General features: G+C 37.8%; 1 protein-coding gene across 5 annotated transcripts in view; it reads left to right on the top strand.

Moving 5' to 3' along the window:
• The first annotated feature begins 420 nt into the window (after positions 1 to 420).
• CEP83 (centrosomal protein 83) overlaps positions 421 to 20,368 on the top strand; it is a 111,310-nt gene continuing 91,362 nt past the window's right edge. For 2 of the 5 annotated variants that reach the window (XM_081061499.1, XM_081061497.1), the window contains exon 1: positions 421 to 799. The gene's annotated coding sequence lies outside the window, so the exon portion shown is untranslated. Of the gene's footprint in view, positions 800 to 18,883; positions 18,940 to 20,368 lie in introns of all 5 variants that reach the window. The other 3 variants (XM_081061498.1, XM_081061496.1, XM_081061500.1) reach the window with 3 other exon arrangements.

The raw sequence follows: 20,368 nt of genomic DNA, 5'->3' as shown, positions 1-20,368 counted from the left end.
GGCGGGAACCTCCGGGACGCACCACCTTGGCAGGCCGGGCACGGAGGCAGGCGGGCGACGGCAGGACACCGGCGCCCTCAGACACGGGAGCGTGGAGGAGCCAGGCGCGGGAAGCACACACCCCGAAAGGGGAGAAGTCCCCCGAGACGCGGCGCGGCGAGGAGAGGGCGTGAGGAGATGGGCTCCCCGCCCCCCTACGCGCGTCCCTTGACGCCCCGAAGCAAGTGGCCCGGCCCGGGTTTTCCGTCCCCGCGGGTTCAGGGACCTCCGTGGGCCCCGAGCGCCGTCCCCGAGCGTCGCCGCGGGCCTGCGTCCCGCCGTTCGGCGTCCGCCGTTGCTCCGCCCGGGCCGTGTCGCTCGCTCCGCCCTCCAACGGCCTCCAGCCGCGGCGTCGGTGACGTCGTCGTGGGGGCGGGACTTCCTGCCTGGCGCGCCTCAGAGCGGGGGGCCCGAGCCGCGGCCTGGGCCCCGCCCCGAGTGACGGCCGGGCCTCCGCGGAGCGGCGGCGTTTTCTCCGCGGCCGCCGCCCTCTGCCTGCCGCGGGCTGCAGAGCCCGAGGGCCGCGCTCGACCCCCCTCCGCCCGCTCCGCCCCTTCGCCCGGCGCTGCGAGCCGCCCCGGCGGGCTGCGTGAGCGCCCCGCGCGTGGGGCTGGGTCCCGTCGCCCCGATGCCCGGGCGGGAAGAGCTGAGCGAGTGCCGGTGGTCGCAGCTGTGGAGGCGTCCCCCGGTGGCGAGAGCGACCCGGACGGCGGTCGCTGTGGAGTTGTGTGTCCTCACGTCGCGAGGCCGTCCGTGACGGGTACGTACCCTCGTTTTCTGGGGGTGCTCGCTGTCCTGTCCGTGTTTTGCAAGACGCTTTGTGTTGTCGCTCCCCACTTGCCCTTGCATTCTTTTTTCTTGCAAAGTGATTGGAGCGGGTGTTTAGAAAGGAGGCTGTGCGACCTGTTTTGTAGCGAGAGAAACGCACGTGAAACTCTCCGGGGCGCCTTGATGCGCGCCAGCGTGCCGGCTGGCGTGGGTGGCCGGCTCAGTGACCGGCCAGACGCGTGGTTCCTCCCGTTTGGTCTGTGATGAAAAGGCCATGCTGCCGTTTTCCCTGATCCCGAGGACAGTGTCACCAGGGAGGGTGGCTGTCATTACAGAGGGAACGTCTAGAAGAAGTTAGCGAATGCTGCGCTGAAGTGGGCACGGATACAGCCTTCGTGTTCAGCTGTTAGCCTAATAAACGGGCACTTAGCTCTTATAAAGCTCCACCGCCAAGCATTTTAAACGCCTCTGGTCACGTTAATTGTAACGATGAAGCTATTCCAATAACATCTCAACGACTAGGATAACGAGGAACTTGTTCTTCATTTCACACGTAGGGTATAGTTTGTAATGTGTTCAGACTCTGAGCTCAAAATGCTTGAGTAGATGTGGAGCTGAATCGGTTGTCAAAGCGTTGCCTCTGTTACCAAGCAACACGTAAGTAAACAAGTCTGATATTCAACCGGAATATAATCAAATGTATCCCTGCTATAATTATCTGGATTCAGAATTCTCTGCATTCATGGGTTTAGCCATTAGTTGTTTACAGTTACTACTCACCTTTCGTATTGAGGTTTGATTTCAAACTCATTTTGTTTAGAATTACTAGATTACTTTAAATTTCAGTGTCATACAGGACTCTCCAGAGAGTTGCAAATGGATATGAGTTACCTTTTGGTTATTTAGGACAGAGAATTGTTGGTATTCCCCTTCCTTTCAGTATTTTCTTTTATAACCGGATGAAGTGGGCAGGCTAGATTCAGGAATTGTCTCAAATAATGGAGTGATACCAGGTTAGGGTCACACTCATTGGGAGAGTGAAACACTGTCCACAGGTGGCGGTTAAACCTTTGTTTAGCCAATAAACTCACTCTTTCTCCACTCATTGAACCCTTAATGATATAACTTGTATGGCAAGTAGTTTTGAGAGCATATTTTGAATGCAGTAACCTTTCAAGTATGTAAGAAAGTGGGTGAGAACATTTGAGAAACTGTGAGACTGAATGACTTCTTTAAAACCAAGCTATTAGTATTGGGAATTGGAACTTGAAATTTAATATTCTTTACATTTTGCCCTGACGGCATTGCAAAAATCCCTGGGCTTCATTTTAGTCCCTTACCGCATTTTCTTTCCATATGCTCATGCTGAAGTAATGAAATATTCAAGTTGGGCAAGACAAGCAGAGAAGAAGAAAAATCAAGAATGACTTGTGTTGTGTGATAAAATACCTAGTAATCAGATGTCAGCATTTTATCATGGGAAGTTCTAATGCAAGAAATTAGAAGAATGCAATTGTAACAGAAAGATTAGTGAATTGTCAGAATTCTTTTTGTGTGTGTTTTCTAGGTACTGTCTCTGCCTAAAGTAAATGAGTTTTATTTTAACTTTGTCATACATAACGTATTAAGTTCAGTAGGTAATTTTCTCAAATTAATTTTCTCAAATTGTCTAATCTGGATGTATTTTTAGGGAACGTGTGCATGTATCTGTAAAAAAAATTTCCAGAAGTACTCTTTCCTACTGACTGACGTTACATTTCTTAATCTGAACTCCTCAAAATCTCCTTGTATTCTGCCTTTTCAAGTTTATGTTCTTTATAGAAAAGCTGTACTCTGACCATGCTGGTTTCTTCACTATCTTCTAACCCTTCCATGTGCTTTCTCCCTTCCCTACCAGTCCTCATGTCATTCTACCTACCTGACCTGATTTCTTCTTTCCTAAAATCTAAATTATACCTTTTCTATAAAGTTCAGCTCCACCATGAATTCTGTAGGAGAGGAAAAATTCACTGTCTTCTTAGGGTCTCTGGCTGGGCCTAAGAATTAAATTGACGTAAGATTTTAGTAAGAGAAAATCATTCAAGTTAAATTTTTTTTTTTTTTTTTACATGTGCATGGGGACTTTCACAGGAGAATGAAGACCTGAAGAAGTGACCAGAGCAGAAAGCTTTTATACCTTTCAGACAAACAATAAGTTTGTGAAAAATTGACAAGACAAAGGGGTTGGGCTAAGGGTAAATTGTAGAGAAGTGACTAGGAAGATAACGTTAGTTTATCAAGGTCTGGACAGATTTCTGGGCTTTGATTCCCCATCTCTGGTGTTAGGATGTCTTCCTTCTTACAGGGAGGGCACCTTTCCCCCGGGAGTTTTGTCTCCTGCTTTCAGGAAGGAAAGGAGGGTCAGAGTGTCCCTCTTGAACCTGCTGTTTCTGAAGTGCTTTTAACACAAAATAATATCCTTAGCAAAGTGGCATATTTTGGGTGACATGTTCTGAACTCCTTCACCTCCAAAGTCCTATATGTATGTATCAGTCATACTCACTTGATGCTTATACTTTATATTGTGTATTGTTTTATCATTTCTATGTATGTCTTACCTTCCTAACTAGATTGTAAGCTCCTGAAAGGCAGGACACCAGATCTCAATGAGCTGTATACTTAGTTTTTTTCCAAACGAAAGTTGATGAATAAGTGTTTCTTAGAGATGAGGAATGTACATTTCTACTTTTTTTGTTTTTTGCCCCTCCCATAGTGTAGCGGAAGTAAAAGAAAATATTTGAGTAACTGAGGGAGGAAGGGCAACTGTAAACCATAAGAAGGGGGATTAAAGGGAGGAAATTCACTGCAACTTGAACGAAAAGATTCGGTTCTTAGAAAGTGTGAGTATTTGAGAACTTCCCATGACAATATTAGTAGTAAGGACTCCCTCAGGAAAACTGGCAGTATTCCCAAATGGGCTTGGAGAATTTGGTCAATTTCCTGGTACCTCCTCAGTAGAATCTGAATTTTAAAAATACTTCCACCTTCTTTCCCCTTCCTCTCCTGCTCCTTCTGTCTTTCAATTTCTCTCTTTCTAGCTCCCATTTTACTTTTTACCTGGTAAACAATATATGAAATTATGTCAATACTTTAATTTGACCGTCATAAATTAGTAATTCTCTTCAGTTTTATGTTTTTTTCCATCAGGACTGCCTCTTTGGGTCATGGAGAGATCACAGTCTGTGTAGGCTAGCTCTCCTTTTTCAATTTGATTGAGATATAATGCAGGAAGAAAGAAATTAAGAAAGTCAGGAAGTACTCAGTTATTTGCTTTCTGTATATTGTAACTTCAACTTGCTTTTGGATTAAAATTCATAGAGTTGGGAGGAACCTAAACCTAACCATTCCCTTTTGGAAAACATCGATCACCTTATCACCCTCGAAGTATATCTTAAAATAAATTCTAGGTAATTTTTAAAGTCTTGCAAATATTGTGTCTGACGTTTATAACAAAGAGTTACTTCTGTTAAAGGTATAAAAAAGTGGAGCCTTGGTACTTTTATAATCTTGGTACTTTTTTAATCTTGGTTTGATTGACTAGTTTCTTGGTGAGCTACTGAGTTGTTGCCCAGTAACACAGTCACAGTATAACGACATAGCAACCATTGAAGACATTAGCACCGGACTGGAGGGATTTTCCTGATAAAGTCGCAGTGCCTATCTGTAGTGTTCACATTTAAAATCTGTCTTTCTCAACTGAATCACATTTTGGTTTAAGGCAGACATTTGCGGTATTGTTAAATGTACTTAACATAATTAAGTACATGTTTTGGAGTGTGACATATTATAACTTGTACATTGATTTTTCACAGAGAGATGCATGATAAGTATATGTTGAAATTATAGTGTATGTGAAGGACATGTGAAAAGACTGGTTCAATTAAAGACCAGTCTGTTCTGGGCAGAAAAACTACGTATTAAGTAATAATTAACGTCAGAGTTCTCCACAAGTAGTTTATATAGCCAGCCAGAGCGAGGGTGGGTGAAGTTGAAAAGGTTCTTTAAAGAACATTTTTATATTACTTTTGGAGGTTCCTGGAAAGCTTAGATCAGTGAGCATTGATCTAAGCAGGCGTCATGATTTTGCAGGAAGAGAATCCTGGTTCAGAAGACCAAGATTTGACTGAGTTAGTCATTTAACCTTTCTTGGCCTCTTTTTTTTATCTAATAAAAAAGGTACAGTAAAAACTTATGGTACAGTAAAAACACTATTATCAAGCATTAATATAATAAAAAATGGCACACGTGTATAGGGCACTTAACCATGAATGAAGCTTGCAGGATGAGAAGTTGCTCTGGGTGAGTCGGTGCGTCAGTGAGTGAGTGATGAGTGAAAGGCCTAGGACATTACACTACTGTAGACTTTATAAACACTGTTCACTTAGGCTGCACTACATTTATAAGACAGCATGCGATCAGATCAAGCACAAGAGAAAATGATGCAATCTAGGGATGCGGTAAACACAAGATGTATGAGGCCGGTGCCGCTGTTACACGGCATACTGTTTGACAGCAAACTTTTGATTTTAATAAGTAGGAGTACTCTTGAAAATAATGATAAAAAGTGAAGCGTAAATATGTAAACCAGTAACAGTGATTTATTATTATTATCAAGCGTTATGTGTTGTACATAATTATATGTGCTGTATTTTTACATGATTGGCAGCGCAGTAGGTTTGTTTTACAACAGCATCACCACCAAGACATGAGTAATGCGCCGTGCTATGATATGATGACGGCTACAACATCACTAGGTGATAGGAATTTTTCAGCTCCATTATAATATTACGGAACCATAGTCGTATATGCGTACGTCATTGACTGAAATGTTATGTGATGCGTAACTGTAATCTTTTGGTTTCTTTTCCCATGAAGCCTTTGTCTAGCTTTGGTATAAGAACAATACTGGCATCATAGAAAGAGTTGCATGGTGTTTCCCCCTCAACTTTTCTGAAATAGTTCCCGGATAATTGCTGTTACTTCTGCAACTATTTGCTAGCATTTATCAGTGAAGCTTTGTAGGGCTGGGCATTTCTTTGGGGGAAGATTTTTAATAACTAATTCAATTTTCTCACTTGTTGTAGTTCTATTCAGGTTTTCTATTTTTTTCTTGAGTTTTGATTAACTTTTACGTTTCTAGGAATTAGTCCATTTCATGTAAGTTGTCTAATTTGTTGACATAAAGTTCAAATTTTAAGTAGTTTTAAAAGTTACTATTAGCTAGCTAAGAATTTGTCAACTTTGTTGACCTTTTTAAAGAAATATCTTTTTATTTCATTGCTTTTTTTCCCTATTTTTCTATTTTCTATTTCATTGATTTCCACCCTAATATTATCATTTTTTCTGTTCTGCTTGCTTTGATCTTAGTGTGCTATTTCCCCCCCTATTTTCCTATGGTGGAAGCTAAGTTTATTGATTTGAGACCTGTTTTCCCAACAAATGTTTAAAGCTATAAATTTCCCTCTAAGCACAGCATTAACTGCATTCCATAAATTTTGATGTGCTGTTTTTGTTTTTATTCAGTTCAAAGTATATTTTTAAACAGTTCCTTGTGACTTCTTTGCTCCATGGTTTATTTACAGATGTGTTGAATTTACCAATATTTGGAGTGTTTCCAGATTTCTTTTTGATGTAGATTCCTAATTCTATTGTGATCAGATAACATACTTTTAATGATTTCAGTGTTTTTTAACTTATTGAGATTTGTTTTGTGGCCTAGCATAGGGTGTGTCTTAGAGAATGTTCCATGTGTGTTTGAAAAGAATGTGTATTCTGCAGTTTGGGGTGGAGTGTTCTGTCAGTTACATCAAGTTCATTGATAGTTTTGGTCAAGTCCTCCATTTCCTTGTAGAATTTCTATCTTGTTCTATCAATCATTGCACTCTACAACTATTTTTTTTTGAATTGTCTATTTCTCTTAGCTCCATTTTTTGCTTGATGTATTTTGAGGTTCTGTTGTTAGATTCATATACACTGAAAATTCTTGTGTCTTCCTGATGTAGTGACCCTTTGTCATTATGAAATATTCTTCTGTGTAGTTAGTAATATTTCTTGTCTTAAAGTCTATTTTGTCTTCTTGGTACTATAGCTACTCTAGTTTTCTTATGGTTACTGTTTTTGTGGTGTATTGTTTTTGTACTCCTTTAGTTCTTAACATTTTTATGTACTCAAATCTAAGATGCATCTTTTGTAGACAGCATACAGTTGGGTCTTGTTTTTTTCTGTTGGTTTTAAGTTCAGTCTTAAATTCTCTGCCTTTTGAATGAGGGTATTTAGTCTATTGACATTTAACATAATTGTTGGTATTGTTGGATTTACATCTCCTATTTTATTTATTTTCCATTTGTCTTATGATTTGTTTTCTCTGTTCCTCCTTTACTGGCTTTCTGCTTTAAATATTTTTTTAGTGTACCATTTTAATTTTTCTGTTGATTTCTTTTACTATACATGTTATTTTCATATGATGTTATGTTGCTCTAGGGATTGTTATGTGCATTTTAACTTATTACAGTCTCCTTCAGAATAATAGTAAATTAATTCTAGTAAATTAAGGAAACTTTAATATATCTTTTTCTTCTTTTTTTATGTTTTGCCACATATATGTTACAGCTATGCATGTTATAAACCCAACAACACAGTACTTTAATTATTGCTTTATACAGTCCTGTTTCTTTAAAGGAAGTGAAGAAAAGAAATGAGAACAATTATATTTTTAGAGTCTTTTGTATTTACTTATTTAATTACAATTTATGTCATGCTTTATTTTTTCCTGTGAATTTGCTACTTTCTAGTGTGACTTTTCTAACTAGAAGGTCCCTTCCTTTAGTATTTCTAATAAGGCATTTCTTGTAGCAACAAATTACTGTCTTTGGAAATGTATTTATTTCACTATCATTTTTGAAGGATAATTTTGCTGAATATAGAATTATTTTTGAGAGCTTTTTTGTTTGTTTGTTTAAATTCCATGGTTTCTTTCCTGGCCTCATTGTTCCTATGCGATGCCAGCTATTAATCATATCATTCTCTTGTTTGTGATGAGTCAGTTTTCTTTTTTTTTTTAAAGATTTTTTTTTCTTGTTTATCAGCAGTTTGTGGTATATCTTGATGTTGATTTCTTTATGTTGGCTTTGCTGGGCTTCTTGGATAGATAATGCTTTTCATTAAATTTGGGACTTTTCAGCAATTATTTTTTCAATTTTTCTCTGCCCCATCTCTCTTTTCTCGTCTTCTGGAAATCTCATTACGTGTATGTAGTTCCACAGATCTCTGAAGTTTTATCATTTCTCGTCAGTTTTTTTTTACCCCATCTGATCTTCAGACTGGATATTTTCCATTGATCTATCTTCACGTGCATTGCTTCTGTCTGCTGTTATCTGAAGTCTGTTGATAAGTGCCTCTAGTGAGGTTTTTATTTCAGTAGTTATACTTTCCAACTTCAGATTTTTCATTTTTGAAAAGTTTTTATTTCCATTGAGGTTTTCAATCCTTTGAGTTATTATCAGTATACTTTCGTTGAATTCTTTAAATATGGTTTCCTTTAGTTTTTTGAATATATTTATTATACAGTAGCCCTCTGTTATCCACAGGGGATATGTTCCAAGACATCCAGTGGATGCCTGGAACTTTGATAGTAGTGAACCCTACATGTACTGTGTTTTTTCCTGTATGTATGTACTTGTGATAAAGCTTAATTTATAAATTAGACACACTAAGAGATTCACAAACTAGTAATAAAATAGAAAAATTACAACAATATATTATAATAAAAGTTAGTGAATGTGGTCTCAAAATACTTGATTGTATTGTACATACAGTGTGGATATCCTGGACAAAGGGATGATTAACATCCCAGGTGGGATGGGGCAGGATGGTGTGAAATTTTACACTACTCAGAATGGTGCGCCACTTAAACTTATTGTTTATTTCTGGAATTTCCTATGTAATATTTTTGAACAGTAGTTGACCATGAGTAACTAAAACTGAAAAGTTAAACCACCAGTAAGATGGGATGACTCATTCCTTTGAAGTTTTTGTTTGTCAAATCCAATATCTGAGGACACTCGGAGACAGTTGATGTTTGCTGTTTTGAATGGGTCACACTTTTTTTGTTTTTGTTTTTGTTTTGTTGCATACTGGACGTTTTAGATAGTATTTTGAAACAACTCTCTACTTTGATTTTTCTCTTTAAGCTTGATAATGTCGTTTTTGTTGTTATTTGTGTAGTAGTTGCCTGGTCTATATTTTTGAAGTCTGTTTCCCCTGCATTGTGTGGTTCCTGTTGTCTCTGCTGTTTTTATTTCTTTGTTTTTAAACCTGGCTTCCTGTGTCTGAATAGCTTTGTGTTCAACCAAGGATTGGTCGGAGATTGTGTTCAAATAGCTTGAACTACCACGGCTTGTACTGCTGATGGATCAATGAAGTCTAGGCAGTGCCTTCAAACACAGTCATTTTCAAGTCTCCCCTGGCTTTTACTTTCCACCAGCTTCTCTTGTGTCTCTGCTGTGCATGTGTTTGTAGCCCTGTTGTCAAGGATGTGTTAGTGGCCGGGGGCCTGCTGCAGTCTCTGGGGCACAGGTTCATAGTCATTGTTTAATCTGGGCTAGTGAATAATTTATCAAGCCCCCTACTGCTGTCTGACCTCCCACAATTCTTGTGAAATCCCCAGCCAGTCTGCTGATTGTTTCTTGCCACAGAGAGTCCTGCAACCTCAGGCTAAATCAGAGATCTTCACTTTAACTGACAATGCACCAAATGAACACATCACCCTGAAGTAGTGGTGGTGAAACTGTTGTTTCCACACTGTGCCCCTCCCTTGTTAAACTCCTGCACTGACAGAGGTGGGGGGAGATGGGAACAGCCAAAGGTAAGAATGATTGTAGACTTGTGTTCTTACCCACCGTTTAGTTGTTTTCATGAATAAATACCTTTTACTTTGTTGAATGCCTTCCGTTAAATTCCAGAGCGCTGAAATGGTTGTTTTTGGCTATTTTGTGGAGAGGATTTGTTGGCTTGCTTATTCTCTCACGTTGGAATTGGAAGATCTGTTTTTTGATTTATATGTAGAAGTTTTCTCTCAGGAGGATAAAACTTGTCCTGTACTTATTTTATATTACTCTTAATTCTTTTCACAAAATTAGACATTTACTAGTCCCTCCAAATGTGCTTTTCTGATTTTCCTCAAGGTTCAGATTATAAAATGTTCGGGGTTAGGAAATCCCAAGCTCTGTGATTTCTTGCTTTCCCTGTCATTTTGGTCAGTGGAAGAAAGTGTTTACCATTAATTCAGCAAGTGTTTACTGACCACGTGACATATTCCAGCTATTGTGTGCAGTTTTGGGGTGTAAAGTAATGAAAACATAATCTCTGATCTCAAGGAGGCCTTAGCTTAGTGAAGGAGATTGGCATACAAATAGCTGATTATAATATGGTGAAGTAACTACATTGATATGGATAAACTTATGGCATTGTAGAAGAGCTCACAAAGACACTCAACTCAGAATGGACTGGGGGAAAAGAATAAGGGAAGCATCCAGGGGAGACTTTCAGAACGAAGTAATGACTGAGTTGATCATAAAAACGAGTGACGGTTGAGATTAGAAGATTGCATTAGGTAGAGGGGTCGGCCTGAAGTAAAAAGTATGGTGTGTTCAATGAACTACAAGTAGCTTAGTGCTGTTAGGATATAAGTACATATCTGAGACATGAGAAGGTTGAAGAGGGTCCAGATTGTGAAGCGTTTTGTGTACTATATTAAGCTTGGATTAACCTTTACTGGTCAGTTCTTCAAAACCTTAAGTGGGAAGTACTTCAGGATTCTGCAAAGGTTTGACTTGAATGTTGCTTACATCTTCCATTTCTAAAAGCCACTATAAATATACGTATATGCAAAAGTGATATAAGCTAGTTTTTAAAACTAGAGACTGCCAACAAACATATTAACTGGCATGGAATGAAAGATCTGATATGTATCTTGAAAATAATATCTTATGAATTTAAATTTTTATTATTAATATACATGAATAAAATGATATAGTCTGTTCTAAATACTGGAGTTCTATAAGATTTGAAAAAGAAGTTCAATTACTAGAATTGTTTGTAAACTATTGTAGATAAAAGGGAGTTATTGATAAGATAATTATAAGTGGTATCAGATTTAGTAATGTTGTTGAGTATGGATTTGAGGCTGACAAGAGCCAAATATTTTTGAAAATATTTTAAAATATTTATGGCATAAACATGAATGGAAAGGAATGGAATTTTATGACTTATGGGTTATTTTCTGGAGGCTTGCACTTCAACTCTCATTCTCTTTTATGTTTATATGTTACCTGATGTGAAGAGGGGAGGCCCTTTCCCCCTCCTTTAGTCTTCAGGTGGACTTTGAGGTTCCCCTATTGTTTCTTCCAATGACATTTTCCCTTTGATTATAAAAAACAAAATAATTTGTATAATAAGTGCAGGAAATACACAAAATCACACCTATCATCTAGAGATAATGTTATTAATACAGAGGGTGCCAAAAAATGTATACACATTTTAAGAAAGGAAAAAAACTATTAAAATTGCAGTACTCAATATATACTGATAACAAAAGGTGACTACAAGTCATGTGTGTACATTGTTTTGGCACCCCTGGTAGTTTAGTGTCTATCCTTTCTGTGTGTTTTTTTTTTTTTAAACATGTAAATATGCTATTACAAAATAAGGATTATAAAATCTATATTTTTATAAAATATAGATTTTATAATCTGCTTTTGCAACTTATTTAACAAACATTTCGCAAAGTTATTAAATATTCTTATATTTTTATTTTTTAAAATAAAAATTTAACTGTGAAATCAGCTGGGTCTAGAGTTTTCTTTTAGGAAAGCTTTTTCCCTAAAGTTTATAATGTTTATTTTTAAAAACAGTTTTATTGAATATAATTGATAAGTAACAAGTTGTACATTTTAAAAAGTAAACAATTTAAGTTTTGATATACTGGGGATGCCAAAAAAATATATACAAGTGGACACTTTGGTCAGCATTTCACAAGCAGTAGTTCATCGTAATCAGAAGAGTCTGGACGCTGATGGTACCCACTTTGAGCACCTCTTGTAATTGCAGAAGTCAAATGTGACTTGTATTCATCTTTTGTTATTGGTATATATTGAGTGTTACAATTTTAATAGTTTTTTTCCTTTCTTAAAATGTGCGTACATTTTTGTGGCACCCTCTGTGTGCATATAGCTGTGAAACTGTCACTGCTACAAAGGGGTTAAATATATCCATCATCCCCAAAAGTTTCCTCATGCCCCTTTGTGATCCTCTCCCCTCTCCCGCCAACTGGCTCACTCTTTCCCATTCCCGGCAACCACTGGTCTGCTTTCTGTCACTATGATTAGTTTCCATTTCCTAGAATTTTATATGAGTAGAGTCGTATACCATGTACTCTTTTTTATGTCTACATTTTTTTCACTCAGCATAATTATTTTGAGATTCATCCATGCTAAAGCATTTCTTTTTATTGCAGAATAGTATTCCATTGTATGGATATATCACAGTTGTTTATCTATTCACCTCTTGATGGTTGAGTCTCACAAATAAAGCTTCTATGAGCATCTGTATAAAAGTCGTTGTATGGACATACATGCTTTCATTTCTATTGAGTAAATACCTATAAAAGAAATGTCTGAATTATATGGTAAGTATATGATTAATTTTTAAGAAACTGCCAAAGTGTTTTCCCATATGATTTTCCCATTTTATATTTCCACCAGTAGTTTCTGACAGTTCCAGTTCCCCTTTATTCTAGTCAATACTTGGTATGGTCAACCTTTTATATTTTAGCCTTCCTAGTAGGTGTATAGTAGTTTTGCATTGTGTTTTTAATTTGCACTTCACAAATGACTGATACTCATAGATGTGAATGATATTTTATACCTTTCAAGTCTTTTTTTAACCACCCATGTATCTTCTTTGGTGATGTGTCTTTTCAAATCTTTTGCCCATTTTTTGTTGTTTTGTTAAATTGTTTGTTTCCTTATTTATTTTTGAGAATACCTTATGTATTTTGGATGCAAGTCCTTTATCAGTACATGATTTGTAAATTTTTCCTTCACTGTTGCTTATCTTTTCATTTGCATTACATTGTCTTTTAAAGAGCCTAAGTTTTCAATTTTGATGAAGTTTAGTTTGTGATTTTTCTTTTTCTTTTGTGGAATATACTTTTGGTGTTTAAGAAATCTTTACCTAATGCATGATCAGAATGATTATCCCCTTTGTTTTCTTCTAAGAGTTTTATAGTTCCATGTTTTGTGTAATTTTAGTCAGTTTTTGTGTATGGTGTGAGGTACTAGATATTCCTGGGAGCATTTGTTGAAAAGGCTATCCTTTCTCCATTGAATTGACTTCTCATTTTTGTCAAAAATTAATTAACTATATGTGTTTGGGTCTGTTTTTGAACTCTCCTCTGTTTTTAATGGATTTATGTTTCTGTCTTGACAATGCCACACAATTTTATTTCTGTAGCATTTTAATGAATCAAGAAATCAGTGCAATTTCTTTAACTTTGTTCGTTTTCAAAGCTGTTTTGGCTAGTCCCAGTCCTTTGTGTTTCCACATAAATTTTAGAATCAGCTTATTAATTTCAATTAAAAAGTCTGCTGGGATTTTGAGTGGCATTGCATTCAATTTTGAAGAAATTAACATTTTAGCAACATTGAGTAATTCAATCCATGAATATGGTATATCTTGCTGTTAAACATGCTTTTTTAAATTGCCCCTTCTCCCTTTATAAATAATACTGTGATGTAAGCGCTATGAAGGTGGAGATCTAATTTTGTCTTCTACTTTTAACTGGCCCTTGGAATGTGCTTAATATTTATTGAATGATAAAGGAAGAAGACCTCTGAACACAAATGTTTGTGCACATATCTGATTAGTTTCTTAGGATTTATTCCTATATGTGGAAATGCTAGGTTAAATGATATGTTCATTTTTAAGGCCTTTGATGACCAGACTAGACTGTCTCCCAGAATTTTTGTTTTTAATTTTATTAGGGAATATTGGGGAACAGTGTGTTTCTCCAGGGTCCATCGGCTCCCAAGTCGTTCTCCTTCAATCTAGTTGTAGAGGGTGCAGCTCAGCTCCAAGTCCAGTCGCTGTTTTCAATCTTAGTTGCAGGCGGCACAGCCCACCATCCCATGGGGGGATTGAACTGGCAACCTTGTTGTTGAGAGCTCGTGCTCCAACTAATTGAGCCAATCCAGCTGCCCCTGGAATTTTTTTTTTTTTGAGGCAGAAATATCTTGATAACTATCATAAGGTGTGCATAATTAATTAGTAAACAATGTTCCTGGTGATATCCTTCCCTAAGCTTTCTCTGAAATTACATTGTAAGCCTATGGGAAAGTAGGATTCATATCACAAATTTTGTGGACCACTTTTCTGTCATTAAGTAGGTTTACTGGAACTGGAGATGACCAGAAATATGGAACGTTGTAGTTTTTCCTTTGAGGAACTCATAGTGCCTTTGGAAAGATAGTCTACATAGTTGTAAAGCATAAGAGGAGGAAAAATACATGTGTGATAGAATATAGAATAAATATCCTGAGACAAGCACAAGGAATGCAGAAACCTATGGAGCAGAAAAAGGGCAGAAGCTATTCTTTATGTTCACTTTTAGAGAAACTATAAACTCTGAAAATAGTTTCATGATTGTTCAGGCTGTAGGGTTTAGGTTTGACTCTGATCTTGATTTGTGGGTTAATTGAAAAGATTTAAGAAGGTATTTCAATTTGGCATAACTACATAAAATTGCGAAGGCAAGAATAAGCAACACATGTCTGAGGAACTGTAAAGCAAACTTAATTGACTCCAGCAAAAAGTCCCTGTGGGGCAGCAAAATGAAATATTTGCATTTGTATAGGGAGTTGGCTAATTCAGGGATCTGAGTTTGGCTGAGAAGTTTAGATTTGATGCAGTAAACAATAGGAAGGATTACAGTTGGAATCACAGTCTGAAAACTGTACGGAAAACATTGTCTTGGTGGGTATTTTGTAGGCTATGTTAGGACGAGGAAAGACTGAAATCTGGGATACAGTTTAGAGAGTTCTGTTAAAATAAACCAAGTACAAAATATTTCAGGTTTTGCACTAGAGGGTGATTGCCTAGAAATGGAGAAGAATGGTTAAAATAAGCAGACAGATAAAGAAGAATCAGCAGGATTAATAATTTATTAGTAGTAGGAGTTGGGGGATGAGTTGTGTGTAAGAATTAAGGGGATATAGTCATAATTGATTTTTGTTTTTAATAAGAAGGCAGGTAGAAAATTAGAAGCTAATGAGCTTAATTCTTGTTATGTTGAGCTTCCTTTGTAGATGGGACATGTGAGTAGAATGTGAGTTATGAGCTGGGAGAAAGGTTGGGAATGTGGGTGTAAATTTGAGTGTCATTCAGATGTAATAATTGAGGTCATGAGAGAAGTGTCAAGCCATGGCTGTTGGCATCAATTCAACACCAACAAGAATCCCCAGTTTGGGGTGCGGTGAGGAAGGAAACAATTTAGTGCAAACAGCTCATTTGTGATACAGCATGGCTGTGAGAACAGCATGGCTGGGGTACAGCTCGATAGTGTTATAGCTCAGTTATGAAGTGATATGGCTGTAAGGTGGCCCTGGGGCCAGGTCCCTCTTTGGCTATGGAGCTCTACTCTGTTCCACACTGGTCTGCTCTGCTTTGCTCCTGAGAGACATCTCAGGTATTTCATCTTAAGTGTTTTAACGCCAGCTGGGGAAACAGTCTTCAGTGGAAAGGAAAAGACTGCTCTCCAAGCCAGAGGGGAGCTGACTTATATAGATTATATAGACAGAAGTCCCTGCCCCTGGTCCCTGATTGGTCTGTTCTCATGCAAATGAGGACTCGAAAATCCCGGCAGTTTGAATGGTTCAAAAGGCACTGTCCTGATTGGTCAGAATAGAGCTGCTCTGCTTGGTTGGTGAAGATGCTGGGAAAGTCTCGTCCTATTGGTTGAAATACTGTTTCAGGAACTTCTTTATAAGGGCTGGTTCAGACCCCTGGAACACAGTGCAGGCAGGCAGCTCAGTGCAGGCTTCTCCCTGACCTGTGGTTTGTGTGCGAGTCCTGTGTAGAAATGGCTGCTGGACACTTTTTAAAATTTTGAGCCCAGTTAGTCACCAGGTCCCCTTCTTAGTTGGTGTCTTCTTTCTCAGGGTCCATAGAGGTAACTTGACTTTTCTTATAGAGATGGAGCAATGGACCAGAGATTTCTTAGGGTGAGTAGGAGAAAAGGGAACAAGTAAGAAAGAGCGAGAAGGGTTAGTGAAATAGGGGGTGATCATAGTGTTGTAAGTTCTAAGGGAGAATTTTCAAAGAGATTCATAAAGGTGACTGTGTGCGAACTTCATTGTTAACTTTCCTTTACGTTTACTGATGTTTCATATAGTTGAGTAAACATAATAAACACCCAATGAAAGATAATTGCAAATTATTCTCTTAATTATTGGATTAATCAAGCTTGAAATATTTAAAGTTGTACAAGTTTTCCCTGCTATCCTAAAGTAGAGTGTTCCTATGCAATCTTTCGTAAGCTGAAGTGGCGTAAAGTGAAGAAGCAATCATCTTAGGACCCATCTTGCTAACGGAGGCGCTTGGCCTAAATCCAGATAACGCACAGCCGCTCACAGACACAGTTCACCGCTATGGCCGCCTGATGCTGGAGGCTGAGTGTAGTTCCCAGGGAAGGAGCGTGGCCACTCGCGCTGCTTGGGGTGCGTGCTGCCCCTAGGATGGCTGCAACACAAACACTGAACGCTATTTCTGCTTTTTGCCTTTTTTCATAAAGTGAAAATCCTCTTCGGATTCTTTGTTAGAGAAAACCGGTGCTAATGTAGGTGTTTTGTAGAAGCAAAGTGGTGTAAAGCAAGCTTTCAAAAAGCAGAGGATACCTGTATTATCTATTTTTTAATTGGTAAGGAAGGAGTAATGACGTTATTTTCATAGTTTATAAACTATGTGTCAATATTCTCAGGTAAAGAGATTGCCAACATTATAAATTTTGCCACAGGTGACAAAAGTAGTTTGTTGGTTTTTTTTTGCATCATTTAAAAAGACATAATTTTAGTTTAGGTAAAGGGAGTAGTATAATCCTTTGTACTTAGAGTTTGGAAGGTGCTTTTGCCTATGTATTATTATGACATATTTTAAAGTTTGATTTTCTTGCCCTTAATTTTCCGAATGGATTATTGTACATGTTTGTACCACCTCAACACTGGTTTTATTCTTTCCTATTTGGTAAACCAGTTTTATTATGTCTCTGCTGTAAAAATATTTTCCAGGATAACTTATATAATTTAAAAAGTCTTACCACAAGGTGTCATTGTAACCTATAAAAAGAATTTCCATGTAAACACCAGTTTTTACATTTCCTTGTGTTTTTAAGTTCATTTTTTTCTGTGTCATATCTGTGTCATATTTTAGTTGTCTTAAGATATATTGTGTATCTTTTGTATTAAAGGAAAATAAATAAAGTAGCTCATATTCTTGAATTCTCATATTTTTGCAAAACACATACTTCCCACCTACAAATTTCTCAACATTGTGTTGCTATAGAGATGATTGTTTGAAGGAAAGAATGAGGAGGAGTAACAGCAGGTGGACATTTAAGGAACAAAATACTTATTCTATGTCTTTGTTCCTGACAGAATCAGCTTTAGGGTTTACTCGTTTGCTGAGAAAATCCTTGTGGAAGAAAGGTAGATATTCACAGTGTTTTACTGTAATGCTATTTACAGTTACTGTGATGCTTTTGCAAAGGTCTCTGTGCTTGCGTCTTTGCTCATGTGGAAGATTAGTGCTTGAAATAATTGTCGTTTTTGAAACAGCCTTTCTTCTACTTTAACTGGATTCCGTTCTACCTATTTTAAACTGTCCTATTTCCTGGTTGGCCTTTTAATTAGTGACATTAAAATGGTTTTTGTTCTTTTTTTGAGGGACAGGGGTGTCAGTGCCTATCACAGAATAAGTCATGTTACTTCTCCCTCCAAATTCATTTCAGGACGATTCCTGGTTGACTCTCTGCTGCCACTGTTTTAGTTCCGGCCTTCATCATTGCTTTCCTGGACTTTTGATTTCCTCTTCTCTGCTTTTGATCTTTCCTCTTTCCCTCTATCTCCCCTCTGGTCTCTGCACCTTTGATAACCTAGTTTTCTGAGATACAAATCCACCCACAAGCTTAAAACCTTTCATTGGCTCTCTTAGACTCCAGGATAACCCCAGGATGGTGTACGCCCTACCCTGCCTCTCCAGGCTGCTCTGCCCACCTCCACCCTGCCCCAGTGTTCTTCTCTTTCTTTTCCATACCTTTGTACTTGAGGTTTCTTCCCTGCTTCCCTTTCTTTGTTTTAGCTCAAGATCACCTTCTTTGTGACATCTTCCCTGACAGCTTCTGTAGCAGAATTCGTACTCTCTCCCCTCTGCAACCATACTGCTTATAAATATATTACAATGCTTTACAGTTTTCAAACTTTCTGAATTAATTTATCATTTTGAATAGGTAGTATATACATATAGTAAAAAAAATTGAAGTACGAAAAGAATTTAATAAATAGTAAATTTTCTCTTACTCCTGTTCAGTCAGGAGATGTTGGTTAATGTGTGTTTTACTGACGACTGTGAATGAACTCCTTGAGTGCAAGGATTTTTATTTATTTATTTCTGTATTCCCGTACCCAGCAAAGTGTCTTGCACATAATAGGCACTTAGAAAATGTCCATAATACTCTGAAAATGGGCAGGCTCTTTCTTGCTCAGAAGTCTGCTCAAAAGGGTGGTCTGTGTATTTCTATGTCTCCTTCAAAGCCCTCTTAGTATACATAGACCACGCAGTAAATATGGTACAGTAGCCTATCAATAAATACTGTTTAATTGCTTTTTTAAAGAAAAAGATACATGGTTTTAAAATTAGCTTGTATGTCTTGAGGATGGCTTTTATTTATCTCCCTCTTCTGGCTCTGAAATATTTTCTACTTTCTTTTTAGCAGATTCTCAAAGGTGAAAAAGAGAATCCTTCTGTTAACTCCAGTAAAAATATCAGGTGAACTCTTAACCATTTTTTTCCCTTAACTTTTCAGACTAAGGCATAGATCTCATGGAAATTAAATTAAATCAGGATTTATTTAAAACACAAATAGTTTCCAAGTTATGTGGTTAGATGAGTAGGCAACCTTCATTTTGTGTTAGGAGCCATATGGTAGCCTTTTCTATTTTAGGAGAAATATGGGGCTGTGAGCAAAGAAGACTCTACAACTTGCACAGAGATATTAAGTGCTCACAGATCTTTTGGAAAGCCCTCCTGTTATATGTAATAGAGCCTACACTAAGAAACATTGAAATGAATTTGAAGTATGGTTTGAGCAACAGTTGTCTTTATTGTTCAGATCACAACTTTTCAGAAACTTTTATAATTTATTTTTAAGCATTTGAGTTTGACTGGTTACTATATCCTACTTTCCAGAATTCCTTTGTGTGAATTAAGCTGTGCAGAGGCAGACAGTGCAATTATAAGAATAGAATAACATTTTAATTCAGAGTGCTTAGTGGTTGACTGCTAACCGCTCTAATACATATCTTCTTCCCTGCCTCTTGCCTTGCCCTCCTGTTTTTCTCTAAGTCATAATTACGGGGCCTGGCATCTTACCAGGGCTTTGAAGGGTCTGCTCCCAGCTGCACGTCAGGTTTGGCAGGGTGTCAAGCTGTGGCATTTTTTGTATACCAGACACCTTGGCTAGCCATCCAAAGGCTGTTTCGGTGACTAGTGTAGGATTCTCTCTGGATTTTAAAGAAATTCGTTTCTTATCTTTTGCTGATAAGTGAAAATGCCTGATGTATGCTCTCCCTAAAAAACAACATTCACATTGGGGGCATGTAATGAAGGATTGTTTTGAAATGTGCAAAGGCATAGCATGTGCTTTTTAATGGAATGTGTTTTGGAAGCTTTCCATGCTGATCAGCAGCTGTCTTTTAGAATATTTTGAATTGCCATTTTGGGGGGGAGACATTGTACCAGTGCTAAAGAAATACAGTTCCTGTACAAAAGAAAATGTCGTATGGCGGTTCGTAGAGCCTGGGGCTGGTCAAAACAAGTAGTTGGAAGGACATGTGGGTCTGGTTATGTGATAGTTGCAGAGAGGAAGATGAAGTGTTTGAAGAAGGGTTGTGCTGTCTTTTAAAAACTGCCTTTCACGGAGACTAGTTATCAAAATAACCGGTTTCACCTTTTAAAAAAATGTGGTTTGAAATGTGTACTTAACTGTTTAAAATCTTCCTTATGAATTTGTTTATTGACTCTGTGCAATAGGAATTGTTTCCTTTATTGTATAGTTTGTGTGCCTAATACATATTTAGATGCTCTGTGAGTAATTGATACCCATATATTGAGTGGTTGAAATCGGAAAAGTCTGATATGGTAGGAATTTAAAATTGTGATAGAAATTTGGTTATGGGTAAATTTCATTATGAAAATA

The sequence above is a fragment of the Rhinolophus hipposideros genome (assembly GCF_964194185.1).
Source record: "Rhinolophus hipposideros genome assembly, chromosome: 9".
NCBI classification, from domain to species: domain Eukaryota; kingdom Metazoa; phylum Chordata; class Mammalia; order Chiroptera; family Rhinolophidae; genus Rhinolophus; species Rhinolophus hipposideros.
Note: the sequence above shows the minus strand (reverse complement) of the source record. Positions and strands in the feature narration are given on the sequence as shown.